We start from the raw sequence: 15,931 nt of genomic DNA, 5'->3' as shown, positions 1-15,931 counted from the left end.
CTGGTTTCAACTTTTGATTTTTTTTTTTTTTAAACTTTTCTTTTACACCTTTTTTATACAGTTTTTTTTTTTTAATGGGTATTCTAGCCCAATAGGTTCAAGTCAAAAGGCTTGATCAACTAGTTAAACGTGATCCCCATTACTTTATTTGTATTGGGGCTATTAGGATTTAGATGTATAGCTTTCTATTGTCTGCAAAATGTAAGCTTTTAATATTCAAATTTCTTTGTGGTGGATCTTGGATGCCTAAAAAAACCTTTCTCGTTCTAGTGTCCTTGCAAAACGTCCTTGAAAATCAATCGAATTTTTGCTCTGGTGACCCTTTGACAATTTTCTAATATAAAGTTTATCGTAGGACCATTGTAATATGTTTGCAGCACTGTTTACATACAGCGCATAAGACCTTCAATTAGAAGAGCAGAAATCTTGCAAGAAGTTGTGTAAACCATGCTTTTCTAACAAACTTGGAGATTTCTAATAAACTTTATTCACTATATATTGGAAGCCTAAAGAAACTTTCCTCGCATCTTCCTTTATACCTATAGAAATGATACCCTTACAATCCCTCGACATTTTTTTCTTTTCAGTTTCTCTAATATAAAGTCCGCTGTAGGCCCATATGAATGTTTGCAGCTCTGTTTATACTATGTTTGCACCTCTGTTATGCAGCTCTGTTACACTGACATTATGTTATCCTGATAATTTTTCGACAATTTTTTTTCTTTTGTTAGTATAAAGTTTGCCGCAGTATCACTGGAATCTATTTGTTACGCTATTTGCATTGCATGCAGTGTATAGTACTTCCTATTAGCAAATCAAAAAACTTTTCTAGAAGTTGTGTTTGTTTTTCTATCCAACTTTCACATTTCTAACCAGATTAGGGCCTAAATGATACAACAGAAAATTATTACCAAATTATGTTTTGTTTGAGCAATAGTTTGGCTAATTGCGAATTTGGCAATGATGTTTTTTGGCTCTAATTCGGCTGAGGTGTTCGCTGCTGTTATGTGAAATTTTTTTTTTACTGAGCTTGTAAATCCAACCTCTTTAATTAATTAGTTTCATCTAATGTTGGTTATATTATTTGTAAGGCTTGTTGTTTTTAAGAAGTATACCTTTCATCTAGAAATTTGTACTTTTAGCAACCAAATCCATTTTAACAAGTGGTATATATAAATCATCTGCGTTTTTTTTTTTTAAAGTTTACTTTTTATTTACTTGCATTTTATTTTTAATAATATCTCATTTTTATTTTTGTATTATTTTGTATATTTAAATTTATTTAATTTTATAAAATTGTGCTTCTTAAGCTTGTTTTTACAACATAAAGCCTCTTGAGTTGCCACAGCTGATCAGCTAATCTCTATATAAAACCATTGTTTTTACTCGTTAATTAATTTAGGGCATATTTAAAGTTTATTTTATTTACTTTGATATTTTATTTTTAATCATACGTTATTTTTATTTTTTTATTATTTTGTAAATTTAATTTTATTTAATTTCATAAAATTATATATTTTTTTCTAGTTTTTACAACCTAACACCTCTTGAATTACCACAGCTGATCAACTAATCTCAATATAAAACCATTGTTTTTACTCATTAATTAATTTCGGGCATTTTAAGATTTGCAAGAGCTTCCTTCTAAGTTTGTCTTATTTAAAGGGAAATGTGCCTTGTATTACTGATTATAGTTTTTGGCCACATCATAAAGAAGGGAGAGAGGGAGACAAACGTTTGGGGTCAGTGCCTAGTTTGGGTTCAGCTTCAATTTGCTTTTTAATACAAAGTCTGTGTTTAGAGCTTAATTATTTGGTTGAATTGGCAATTGAAATTTTTTTGATTCAACTTTGATTCTGATTTCTTTTCCAATCTAACACAAAAATCGAAACAAAATGAATGAACTATCAAATCCCTTATGCAAAAATTGTGATACAAAAATAGAGGGGCAGCAGAGGGCCTTTTGAAATATTATTACCATATTGGTAGAATCTTTTTTATCTGAAAGAGCAATATTTGTAAATTTATATAATTTTCCTCGAAAACAGCTCTACAATGTTTTCTGAAAATTAGCATACTAACAGTTTCTGGTCTCTGTCACGACTATACACAGCTTTGTCATGACTTTATGGCCAAGACTTTACGTAGTCGTGATAGATCACGGCTTTGGAAAAAGCCGTGCTTTGGAAAAAGCGTTTTTTTAAGGGTGAATGGAACGCTTTTTGGTACATATAATGCTATGCAAGATTATTCATTTCGAATGACTTCAAGTACTAATATAAGAGGCTTTATGCATTCAAGTCACCTCATTGGTAAACAACACATAAAAACATGAACAATTTTGTACAAAAATATGCCTAGAGGACAAACCAGAAACACAAATTCGCAATTGTTAAAAATGATGGGTCGTTGGAAGTTCAGCAACTGGGCAATCTAATGTTCGGAATTCAAGGACAATCAATGCTTAAAATAAAATAAAAAAAACCTGGGCCGTCCAACCTGACAAAACAATCCGAAAAGTAAAGCAAAATGAATGGTAAAGCTAAGGAAAGGTATGGAAACTGATAAAGCAAAAGGAAATCAAAACGCCTGAGGTAATGATGAATAAAATGAAGCACAATAAAATCTGCGGTTAGAAGAGCAGCTATAGCGAGAACCACATTAAACCGCGAACAAAATGATGCACAATAAAATCTGCGGTAACAAGACATGCGACAACGAGCATAACTGCAATAGAAAATAAATGCAGAACGACATTTACGATTGGAAGAACATTGCCATCACAATGTTTTACGGCAGCGATCTATACCACAAAATCCAGTAATAACCTACAAAGATGCCGTAAACTCAGCAAGTTTTAAGGGATCCTTCAACGTTCCACTGCATTCGCAGAAGAGGCTTCCGTTTCCCTGAAGAAAGCGTAGCAAATGAATTAATTTGCCCTTTCTTACGGAGTCACCTACTTGTGATTGAGTTTCACACGTTAATACGAAACTAAAACTTATATTTCACTTTAGCTTCACTCAACGTAAGTGATGATCGAAACATCAATAGTCGTAATATTTTTAGCTTCAAACCATGTGGGCAAGGTTACCACAAAATGGAGCCGTCCCACACAAACCTCTCAAGTTGATTTGAACCACTTTCATGTGGCCAAATGTACTTTTTAGCCCTCAAGGCTGCTCAACCATGAGCCTCGGTGTTCGCATATCTTGCTCCGCAGAACTTATTTATTATCCATTTAAAATTTTCTTAATCGAATACAACCATGTCCACTTCTTACATTTTGAAATTTAGCACAGCATTTCTTGAATCATAGTTACAGGGGATGTTGCTGCACCTACCCTCAAAATTAAGAACAATGCTGGCTGTCACTGAAATTGGGTCTTTGGTACCCGGATAAGTGCTCCTTAGGGGTAGCAGGCTGCTTATTTCAATACCCTTTGAAAATAAAAAATAAAACAGAAGAGACGATAGTATTTCAATGTATATAAGGTTGAACAGCAATCAATACTTTTTAGCAAAAATAAGCGTTTAGACTTTAAATATTTGGCTTTTGAGGGAATGGGGGAGGTAATTCGTTGATATTTTACCAGCTACATTTTTATGTAGCTGGTAAAAATGGAAGGTCCAGCTACATTTACCAACTACATTTTACCAGCTACTATCTACATTTTTAGAAACCTCTGAAATTCGTGGATACCAAAAATTGGCAGCCTTCTGCCGCAACTTTATATCCAAAAATGCTAGACTTTGTTTTCGAGACCTGTATTGAACCCGATTGAAAATATTTTTACTCTCCAGGATGATAAATTTTTTTGCAGCCCAAATGTACTAAAGCCCATTCTAAAATGAAGGCCAATTAAGAAAATTCTCTATGCTTAAGTAGCAAGATTATTTCAGTAAATTATAGGACACTGCTTACCCGTCTGATTGCCTCGTAAAATTTAAATCTTGCAATAAGGATTCTTTTTATTCCTTGTACTTTCATCGAATTGTACAGATTTGCCTCTGAACGGCTTTATTATCCAAAAAGGCTAATTTAATTTTCTGTTTAAAACTTTGATGCCTGGACGTAGACCCCTTATGAAATAAAAAAAAATTAGTTTGCCAGAAAAAATCCTATCTTCAAAACAACAGTGGGTAAATGCTGGTTCTCAAAACCACTTTTATATCGAATTTTTTAATGCTCTTCTTTGTTTATCATCTCATTAAAAAAAAAGGTGTATTATTAAAGTATTTTTACATCTTTTCTTCTTAGGTCACAATTTATCTACCAATATTTCCACAAACACAAAATCGAGTCTACATTCTCTAAGTACCAATTACCCGGTGCGTCTTGATCTATAGATGAGAAAGTTAGGAGATTTAACCAAGTTCTTTCCCTAGAGGTTAGTTTATTAAATGGGTAAATCAAGCGAAAGTGGTATCGTTAAGAAACCGATATTGGCCTAATAGCTTTCAAAACGATAGAGCTTGATATTTACGTAACAAAAAAAAAATCAGTCATGTTTGCATAGCAGACTATTACATTGTTGTACCTACAACCAAAGGGGGTATTTAAGATGTTTCTAAGAAATCTAATATTGATTTAAAACCGCTAAACGTATGTCTTATTCGCCTGGGCGTTTTTAGTCTGCTATACGTATCTGACGAAGTGTAATTATCTCGTAAAGAAGAAGGAAACCGGTCAGGATTTTTTTATTCAGTAACTTTTAACATTGAATTAAATAAAAAAAAAGAATTTTTTTCCACTGAAAGTAAGGACCAACATTAAAACTTAAAACGAACGGAAATTATTATGTATATGAGGGGGTTCACCCCCCTAGTAAATACCTCACTCTTTACGCTAAATGAATTTTGTTCCATTAATTCATTAAGAATTGGATCCCTATGCCTTCCCAAGGCCAGAACATAATTTGTACTTTATTGAAAAAATATAAATGATTTTACTTTTATAAATTTAATGAATCAAATAATATTAACATTTCGATAAATAAATATCAGTATATGTATATCAAACTGACAATGCACATTCATTTGTATTTTTTTTCAGTAAAGTGCAAATTATGTTCTGGGCTTGGGAAGGCATAGGGGTTTTGAGCCCTACTCATGTTAATTTATGCTAGTTTTGAGTTTGACTCGGTTATTTCTTGTAATTTCTGTTCGTTTTTGGTTTCATTTATTTATCAATGCTGATTTGTGGTAGTTTCACACTTGGTAGATTATTTGATTTTATTTTTGCTCATTTTTGGTTAAATGGAGTTCTTTACTTTTCTTTGAAAAACTTATTTTGTGGCAATTTTTTTTTAATTAATTTCTGTTCAATTTATATTGACATAGACTTTTCAGGGAAAAAGAAAATAATTCTTTACATCTTTTTGTTTTTCTAAGACTTTATAGTTTGGCCTGCTATTCTTATGCCGGAGAAAAATTTTCAGCAATTTTTAACAACATACACCCTTTTAAAAATCTGGACACAAATAGTAGTTTCTAATTTAGTTTCATACCTCCTCTAGATGACCTGAAATAGAAAACTTGATATCATTCGCAAAAAAAAAAATCTGTTAACTTTCTTTCATTGCCTGGATAAACTTACGCTATTTTGATTTGGTTAAATTTTAAGAGCAGAAGTAGCACTGAAAGTTTGAACATAATACCCTCAGTCGTCCTTGGGATACTGCTGAGATGCCTTGTTGGGAATTATCATTAACACAGTGCATTCTCATTTAATCTTAAGGCAACATTTAGTTTTTAAACATAATGGGCAAATGGAAGGGCGGGCGTGGGAGGGGGACTAGTTGCCCTTCCATCACTTTCGACTATTAGAAAGGGCATTAGCTATTTCTATTTTCAATCGAATGTGCCCTTTTTTAGCCTAAGAGACAACTCCTTTGATACAAAGTGCTCTGGTCTAAACGAAAAAAAAAGAAGAAAAATAGTAAGATATTGTACCCACATCGATCTTTACTATGAAAATGTCAAGCCTTCCAATCACTTTAAATTATTGAAAAGAGCACTAGCCCTTTCAATTTCCAATCAAATGAGCCCTTTTTGAGTTTCCACAACAACGCTTTCTATAGACACCTTATATACTCCCAGGGCATAAATTACAACCCTTGTCCTGAGGGTTGTGAGGGGGTTGTTATCCTCAAAAACCTAATTTCCAAAACTTTAAACTACGTTGAAGAAAATTGCTATTTCAAAATTTTGATTGGATGTGTTTGGGGAAATGTTGGGTGTTAGAGGGGGGTTAGTTGCCCTCCAGTCACTTCCGACTATTAAAAAGGGCACTAGTCCTTTCAATTTCCAATCGAATGAGCCCTTTCTGAAATTTCTACGACAACGCTTTCTATAAAAACCTTATTTGCCCCAGGGCATAACTTACAACCCTTGACCTGTTGGCTGTGAGGGGGTTGTCATCCTCAAATATATAATGTCCTGACCTTTCAACTACGTTGAACAAAATGGCAATCTCAAAATTTTGATTGGATGTGTTTGAGGAAGTGGTGGGCGTGAGATGGGGGTTACTTGCCATCCAATCACTTTCGACTATCAGAAAGGGCACAAGCCGTTTCAATTTCCAATCAAATGATTCCCCTTTGAGGTTTCTGCCACAACGCTTTCTATAAAAAAAAAACTTGATATGCCCCCAGGGCAGAACTTAAAATCCTTGCCCTGAGGGCTGTGGGGGGAGTGTCATCCTGAAAAACATAATTTCCAAACGTTTTAACTACGTCGAACAAAATGTTTATCTCAAAATTTTTATTGGATGTGTTTGAGGAAATGGTGGGTGTTAGTTATCCTCCAATCACTTTCGACTATTAAAAAAGGTTACACACCCTTCTAGTTTCCAATCGAATGAGCCCTTTCTGAAGTTTATACAACATCACTATTTATAAAAATTTTACATGCCCCGAGGATATAACTTACAACCCTTTCCCCGGAGGCTCTGAGGAGGTTATTATCCTCAAAGCCCTAATTTCTAAGACTTTCAACTACGTTGAACAAAATGGCTACCTATATATTTTTATTGGATTTGTTTGGAGAAAAGGTTGGCGTAGAGGGGTAGAGGGGTAGAATTGCCCTCAAATCACTTTCGACTATTAAAAATGGCCCTAGCCCTTTGAATTTCAAATCGAATGAGCCCTTTTTCAAGTTTCTGCGACAAATCTTTCAATGAAAACCTTGTATGCCCCCAGGGAATAACTTACAACCCTTAGCCTAAGGACTGTGTGGGGAGTGTCACCCTCTTAGATATAATTTCCTGACCTTTCAACTACTTTGAATCAAATGGCTATCTCAAAATTTTGACTGGATGTGTTTGGATAAACGGTGGGCGTGGAAGGGGTGTTAGTTGCCTTCCAATCACTTTCGACTATTAAAAAGGGCACTAGCCATTTCAATTTCCAATCAAATAAGCCCCTTTTCAAGTTTCTACGACAACACTGTCTATAAAATACCTTATGTGCCCCATGGCATAACTTACAACCCTTGCCCTGAGGGCCGTAGGGGTGCTGTCATCCTCAAAGACCGAATTTCCAGAACTTTCAACTACGTTGAACGAAATGACTTTCTAAAAATTTTTATTGGATGTGTTTGGGAAAAAGGTGGGTGTGAGAGGGGGGTTAGTTGCCCTCCAATCACTTTCGACTATAAAAAGGGCACTAGCCATTGAATTTCCAATCAAACGAGCCTTTTTTGAAGTTTCTACGACAACGCTTTCTATAAAAACCTTATATGCACCCAGGGTATAACTTACAACCCTTGTCCTGAGGGTTGGGGGGGGGTTGTCATCCTCAAAGACCTAATTTCCAGAACTGTCAACTACGTTGAAGAAAATCGCTATCTCAAAACTTTGATTCGATATGTTTGGGGAAATGGTGGGCTTGGAAGGGGTTTTAATTACCGTCCAATCACTTTTGACTATTAAAAGGGCACAAGCCACTCCCTTTTCCAATCGAATGAGCCCATTTCGATGTTTTTACGACAACTCCTTCCATACGAATTGCCCTGGTCTAAGATCAAGAAAAAAAAATAATACATTGTGCCAACATCATTCTCTACTTAGGCAGCGCTATTGCGCTGCCTTTGATAGATAGCTCGTTATAACGTACTAAAAAAAACTTTAGCTTAAAGAGCGAGGTATTGATTTGGGGGAAACCCCCGAATATACGTAATAATTTCTGTCCTTTTTAAGTTTTAATGTTGCTCCTTATTTACAGTTGAAAAAACTTGTTTTTTATTTAATTTCTGGTCGTTTTTTCAATAATACTGGGAAATTCAGCACCTCCTTCATAGAAATCTACCTTCCCCCATGAAAACATCCTCCATGGGAAGATATTCCCACATAACCCTACCCTCTTTTAACCGTCCCTCCTTCCCCGCCACCAGAAGAAATCCCTCCTGAAATCCCTCTGTATGCTTTTCAATAACCAATACTATATGTAATATGTGAACAACGGGGAAAGTTCATAGCTTGCAGCCCTTCCCCCGGGGACTGTGGGAGATTAAGTCATCTTCAAAGACTTATGTATTATATTTTCGACTATGCTGAACAAAATGGTTATATCAAAATTTTAATCGAGTGACTTTGGGAAAAAAGAGCGTGGGAGGGGGCTTACTTGCCCTCCAATTTTCTTGGTCACTTAAAAAGGGCACTAGAACTTTTAATTTCAGTTTTAATAAGCCCTCTTGCGATATTCTAGGTCCTCTATATTGATAAGATCACCCCTTTAAAAAAAAAAAAAACGCATCCGTGATCTTTTTTCTGGCAAAAAGTTTTAAATTCCATATTTTTTAGATAGGAGCTCGAAACTTCTACAGTAGGGTTTTCTGATACGCCGAATCGGATGGCTTGATTTTCATTAAGATTCTGTCACTTTTAGGTTTTTTTCCCCTTTTTTGAAAATAAGGCAAATATTTTCAAGCTCGTAACTTTTGATGGGTAATACTAAACTTGATGAAACTTTTACATTTGAAATCAGCATAATAATCCAATTCTTTTGATGTATCTACTACTATCAAAATTTCGTTTTTTAGAGTTTCGGTTGCTATTGAGCCGGGTCACTCCTTACTTACAGTTCGTTACCTCAAACTGTTTGAAAATTTTCAGTTTATTTTTTTGACGTGTGAAGGCCGGCGAACAGGACAATATTTTCCAGCCGTATAACTATAATCTAAAGTAATTTAAGGTAAATCTAATTCTAAGAAAAAATTACATGATAGTCAACGCAAAAGCGTTGTCTTCCTTGTAAAAAGCAATGTGTCTCCCCCAGTAAACTTTTCCTTGCCTCTTTATATACAGTGGACAATTTTGGAAAGTCTGGGGAGGGCTCATTCAGGGACGTAGCTGCAGTATTTTTATTGGGGGGAAAAGGGAATGCTATTGAAGTAGGTGCTATTCAAGAGGTAGTGAAGAAAAGTAACTATTTAACAAACACACTACTTGGTAAGTTTAAAAACTTTACGCAATACATTATACACAATAAACACACATTAAACAATCTTAAATATAAGTTCTGTTTCTTGACTTTTGCTAGAAATGTCAGCAATAAGCTGCTGGAAACGACAGTAGTATATCGTAAACAAGCTTTCGGGTGGGTGAAGGTAAATGTCGTATACACTCGGCTTTTTTCCAGCCAGATTCACCACTAATGCTGCAGTACATATCCTCCTCCACTTCTCCCAGCCCCCACGCCCAGCAGAGAATGCTCAATCTCATAATTGAACAAAGCTCTATTCAAATAACCCCATTTATGGCTCGTAATGGCCAGCTATGGCCAGTTATTCATTTTTTTAGTAATTTTGAATGGATTTTGAATCAGTATTATTTAGTATGTTGTACTAAAGTTTTAACAGACGTGATTTATTGAAATATTATTTATGATTTTTTATTAACTTGATTTAATGTGGTTTTGTCGATTCATATTAATAAATATCGCATTAATAAACAACATAATAAACATATCAGCGAACATAAACCCGAAACAAAAATCATAGGTAGCGAAACAGCGCTGTCTAAGCAAAGCTACAGGATAACTCAAAGTATTTACACAGATTGTATAACACTATTTGGTGACATATTCACCACATTTAAATAGCTACCGTGTTTCGAATCTGAAAGTATTCAAAAAATAAAATTAAAATTATTATCTTATCCGTTGGGCATTGTTTGACAAGGAATATCCAGAAAATCTGAACAATTCTTGGCATCATTGTGAGAAACCTGAAATTAATTAAAAACTGCCAATGATGCCAATTGGAAGGGAAAATTGACTCCTAAAGTTTGAAAATTACCTTCCCCTTTGTATCTTTGTTTAAAAAAAGAACAAATTCTATAAACATTACACAAAAGTTTTTCATGTATAAATCAGGGTATAGGGGGTATAGATTTCTGGAGGGGGTTAAAAACCCCTATGCTTTCTAAAAGCAAGAATATAATTTTAACATTAATGAAAAAATTCCTTTAAATGTTGTCACTTCTATAACTTTAAGAAATCAAAAATTAATTTGCTGGAGAAACTTTTTTTCAGCAATTTTTAACAACATATACTCTTTTGAAAATCATGACACAAATAGTAGTTTTTAATTTAGTCATATACATTCTCTATTTGGCCTGATAAATAAAAGTTAATACCATTCCCAAAAAATTATATATATGCTCTTTTACATCCTGGATACAACTCTTTTGATTTAGTAAAATTTTACGAGCAGAAGTAATAATAGAGATAGCTCCAAAACTTTGAACTTAATACCCTTAGTCGTTCTTGGTATATTGCTGAGATGTCTTATTGGCAACCAGCATACAAACAGAGTGTTTTGATTTAATTTTAAAGCAAGATTTATTTTTTAAGCATAATGTACAAATTACATAAATGTGGGGGGTTGACCTACTCAATAGCCCTAGAGATATAGTTGAGACCATTGAGATATAGTTGATAGATATATTTAAGACAAAACTATATATTTTGTCCTAAAATTTTGATTGGAAGTGTCTGGAAAATTATGAGCTAAAGAGGAGGGCTGATTGCCCTCCAATCACTGTTGACTCTTAAGAGGGCACTGGAACTTCTAATTTCCAATCAAATTAGCTTTTTTAAAATATCAGTGATATTACTAGCTATGATAGAGCATAACTGCCTATGTCCTTATATTCCCCATAGTGCTTATGTACTCGTTGAATACCTGCATGCAAATAGGTTTTTCATTTAATTGAAACTCCTCCTAAACGTTCCCTAAAAGTTTCAACTTAATGCCATTAGTGTCGTTATTTACAGTAACCGTAGATGAAGCCTTAAATGAATACACGCAGTGCCTTCTGACTAGCTCAAAATCCCCAACCTATGAAGGTATAAAGGTGAAATTTTCAGAAAATATTTCTTTTGTACGGATGACAAACTGCCATCCGTATGCAGGTTGTCAAAAGGGCATATCAGCAATATTTTAGAAACATTTTCGTGTGTGAAATTCAAACTTACACCGCTTGTTGTGGGGGATGTTGAACTAACCAAAAGACAATATTTGTATCATAATACTAATGCTTCTACTTTTACAACTACTATTACTATTACTAATATTAACTGTACTCCTACTGGTACTACTATGTTTACTGGTGCTACTACTACCTAAGGGTATTAAGGTGAAAATTTTGGACAGTGTTGTAACTGTATTGAAATAAATCGAAATACACTATGCCCATATAGGTTGTCAAGAAGACGTATCAGTAATGCTTCAGGACCGGTTGATGGTATTAAGTTAAAAACGTCATCCCCGTGTGTTGAAGGGGATGTTGAAAAAAAAGGTGCTATTTGCATACTGCTACTAATGCTACTGCTGCTACTATAACTATTGCTACGCATAATTACTGAACCTTTCAACAATGCTGAAAAAATTTATGTCTCGAAACTTTATTTGGATGTTTTTTATGGGAAATGATGGGCATGGGGGGGGGGGGGTCTCAAATTACTTTGACTCTTAAAAAGGCACTATTATTTTCAATTTAACATCAAATGAGACAGATCTGAATTTAACACGACCACCCATTCTATAAATATCTTATATGCCCTCAAGGCATAACTTAAAGCCCTTGCCTCAGGGCTCTAGGGACTTATGCCAACCCAGGAAGCATTGTTCTTTGGACTATTTTAAACAAAATTGCCGTCGTACAATTTCAATCAGGTGCATTTGGTGAAAAGAGCGGTAGTTGAGGGGGGGGGGGCTTCTACTTGACCTCCATCACTATCGAACCAGAACTATCGAACAGGGAACCAGAACTTCCAATTTCAACCAAATGAGCAACCTCAGTTTATATAACCATCCCATCCATAAGAACCTTTAATACCCCGGGGGCATAGCTTACAACCCTCGCCCTAAGGCTTTGGGGGTTCGTATCAACCTCAAAAGCCTTGTTATATGATATTTGGACTATTTTGAATGAAAGGCCCTTCTCAAAATATCCAAACCTTCAACTACGATTAATAAAATTGTTATCTCCAAATTTTGATTGGATATGTTAAGTTAAATGCTGAACGCGAAGGGAGGAGGGCTGTTTGATCTTAAATCACTGTGATTCTTAAATAGGGCACTATAACTTCCAATTTCAAATCGAATAATACCCATCGGATGTTTCTACAACCACCCATTCAATAAAAACCTTATATACCCTCATAAAATAACTTACAACCCTTTCCCCAGGGCGCTGGGGGTTGCGTCATCCCTAGAGACATTATTATATGTTCTTTGGACTACTTTGAAAAGAATCGCTATCTCTTAATTTCACTCAGATGCTCTTGCTGAAAGGAAGGGTTTTAGGAGAGGGGGGGGGTTGGTAAATGCCGTCCGTCGCTTTTGACGCTTAAAAAGGAACTAGAACTTTCAATCTTCGCCCAAATAAGTCTTTTCTAAAGTTAAATAAAACCTTCCCTTCCATAAAAACCTTAAATATTGCCTGGGGATAAACTGCAACCCTTGCCTCTGAGCTCTGGGGTTTGTTTCAACCCCAAAATCCTTGTTAAATGATATTTAGACAATTTTGGACAGAATGGCTATCACAAAATTTCTATTAGATGCACTTTGGGACAATAGGACTTGTGTGTTTTTTTGTGTGTGGGGGGAGGGGATATCTACCCTTCGATGACTTTGACTCTTAAAAAGAGCACTAGATCGTCTGATCACCAATCCAATGAGCCCCTCCAGAGTAAAAATGACCACGCTTTCTATACAAAACCTTAAATGCCCTCAGGGCATAAATTGTAACCCTTGCCCTGAGGGCTGGGGGGATTTGTTACCCTCAAAGACATAATTTCCAGACCTTTCAAATACGTTGAACAAAATGTATCTCAAAGTTTTGATTGGAAGTATTTGGGGGAAATGATGGGCGGGGGGGGGGGGGTTCATTTGTCCTCTGATTACTTTTGACTAATAAAAAAGGCACTAGGTCTCTCAGTTTCCAATCGAATGAGCCCTTTTTGAAGCTTCTACTACAAAACCTTCTATAAAAACCTTATATGCCAAGATTATAACTTACTACCCTTGTCCTGAGGGCTATAGGGGGTGGGAGGATGTCATCTTAAAGACATAATTTCCAGACCTTTTAACTACCTTGAACAAAATCATCCTATCAAAATGTTGATCGAAATTTTTGGGGAAATGATGAGCGTGGGGGGTGATTCTCCCTCTGATTACTTTCAACTATTAAATAGGGCAATGGCCCTCTCAATTCCCAATTGAATGGACCCTTTTTGAAGTTTTTACGACAACTCTTATTAAAACCTTACATGCCACCAAGGCATAACGTACAACCTTATCCCTGAGGGCTTTCGGGGGGGGGGGGGAGGGAGGCTGTCATACTTTAAAGACATAATTTCCGGACCCTATCAACTACGTTCAGCAAAATGGATATATTAAAATATTGATCGGAAGTGTTTGGGGAAATGATGGGCGTGGTGGGGCATTCGCCCTTTGATGTCTTTTGTCTATTTATAAAGGCACTAGCCCTCTCAGTTCCCAACTCAATCAGCGCTTTTTGAAGTTTCTACGACAAAACTTTCAATAAAAACCTTATATACCCCCAGGGCATAACTTACAACCTTTGCCATGGGGACTGTGGAGGGTTTTTCATCCTTAAAGACCTAATTTCCAGAACTTTCAACTATGTTGAATAAAATGGCTATCTCAAAATTTTTATTGGATTTTTTTTGGGGAAATAGTGGTCGTGAGAGGGGGGTTAGTTACCCTCCAATCACCTTCGAAAATTAAAAAGGGCCCTAGCCCTTTCAATTTCCAATCAAATTTTTGAATTCGATTTTTGCCCTTTTTGAAGTTTCTATGACAACGCTTTTTGTAAGAACCTTATATGCCCCCAGGGCATAACTTACAACCCTTGCTTTGAGGGCCAAGGGAGGAGTGCCATCCTCAAAGACATAATTTCAGGACCTTCAACACCGTTGAACAAAATTCCTATCTCAAAATTTGGATTGGATGTGTTTGGGAAAATTGTGGGCGTGAGAGTTAGTTGCCCTCCAATCACTTTCGGCTATCAAAAAGGCCACAATCCCTTCCAATTTCTAATCAAATGAGCCCTTTTTGAAATTTCTATGACAACTCCTTTGATACTAAGTTTCCTGATCTAAAGGAAACCCCAATATATATATATATATATATATATATATATATATATATATATATATATATATATATATATATATATATATATATATATATATATATATATATATATATATATATATATATATATATATATATATATATATATACATATACAAAATACATATACATATATATATATATATATATATATATATATATATATATATATATATATATATATATATATATATATATATATATATATATATATATATATATATATATATATATATATATATAATGCATTGTGCCCACATCGTTCTTCACTTAGGCAGCGCTATTGCACTGCCTTTGATAGTACGACTATCAGAGTCAACGCTATAGCGTTGCCTATAGTAAAGGCCATATGGCTCCAATGTTTTATTATTATTTATTATTTTTGTTCCCAGAAGCACTTCAACATGGAAGGGGTCGTCGTAGAAACTTCAAAGGGGCTCATTCGATTGGAAATCGAGAGTTCTAGTGCCCTTTTTAATAGACGAAAGTGATTGGATGCCAACTAGCTTCCCTCCTCCCCACGCCCATCATTCCCCCAAACACATCCAATAAAAATTTTGAGATAGCCATTTGGTTCAGCGTAGTTGATTTCCAGATAGGAAATATGTTTTTGAGGAGGACACTCCTCCACAACCCTCAGGGCAAGGGTTTTAAATTATGCCCTGGGGGCGTATAAGGTTTTTATAGAAGGCGTTGTCGTAGGAATTTCAAAACAGGCTCATTCGGTTGGAAACTCAAAGGGCTAGCCCCGTTTTAATAATCGAAAGTGATTGGAGGGCAACTAACCTCCCCCACGCTCATCATTCCCCCAAATACATACAATCAAAATTTTGAGATAGCCATTTTATTAAACGTAGTTTTAAGTTCTGGAAATTAGGTCTTTGACGATTACAACTCCCCCACAGCTATTTTGTTCAGCGTAGTTGATTTCCAGATAGAAAATAATTTTTTGAGGAGGACACTCCCCCACAACCCTGAGGGCAAGGGTTTTAAGTTATGCCCTGAGGGCATATAAGGTATTTATAGAAGGCTTTGTCGTAGAAACTTCAAAAAAGCCTCATTCGATTGGAAATTCATAGGGCTAGTGCCCTTTTTAATAGTCAAAAGTTATTGGAGGGCAACTAGCCCCCCCCCACGCCCTTTTATTCCTCCAAACACATCCAATCAACATTTTGAGATAGCCATTTTGTTCAGCGTAGTTAATTTCCGGACAGAAAATATGTTTTGAGGGGGACATACCCCCAAAGCCCTCAGGGCAAGGGGT

The 15,931-nt window shown here is 35.4% G+C and overlaps 1 protein-coding gene across 1 annotated transcript in view; it reads left to right on the top strand.

The window, feature by feature from the left end:
* LOC148943114 (ras-specific guanine nucleotide-releasing factor 2-like) overlaps positions 1 to 15,931 on the top strand; it is a 441,376-nt gene that overhangs the window by 292,751 nt on the left and 132,694 nt on the right. The window lies entirely within an intron of this gene.

This window comes from Artemia sp. Qi Xiang Cuo, chromosome 16 (assembly GCF_049724085.1).
Source record: "Artemia sp. Qi Xiang Cuo chromosome 16, ASM4972408v1, whole genome shotgun sequence".
NCBI lineage: Eukaryota > Metazoa > Arthropoda > Branchiopoda > Anostraca > Artemiidae > Artemia > Artemia sp. Qi Xiang Cuo.
This window is presented reverse-complemented; position numbering and strand designations above follow the sequence as displayed.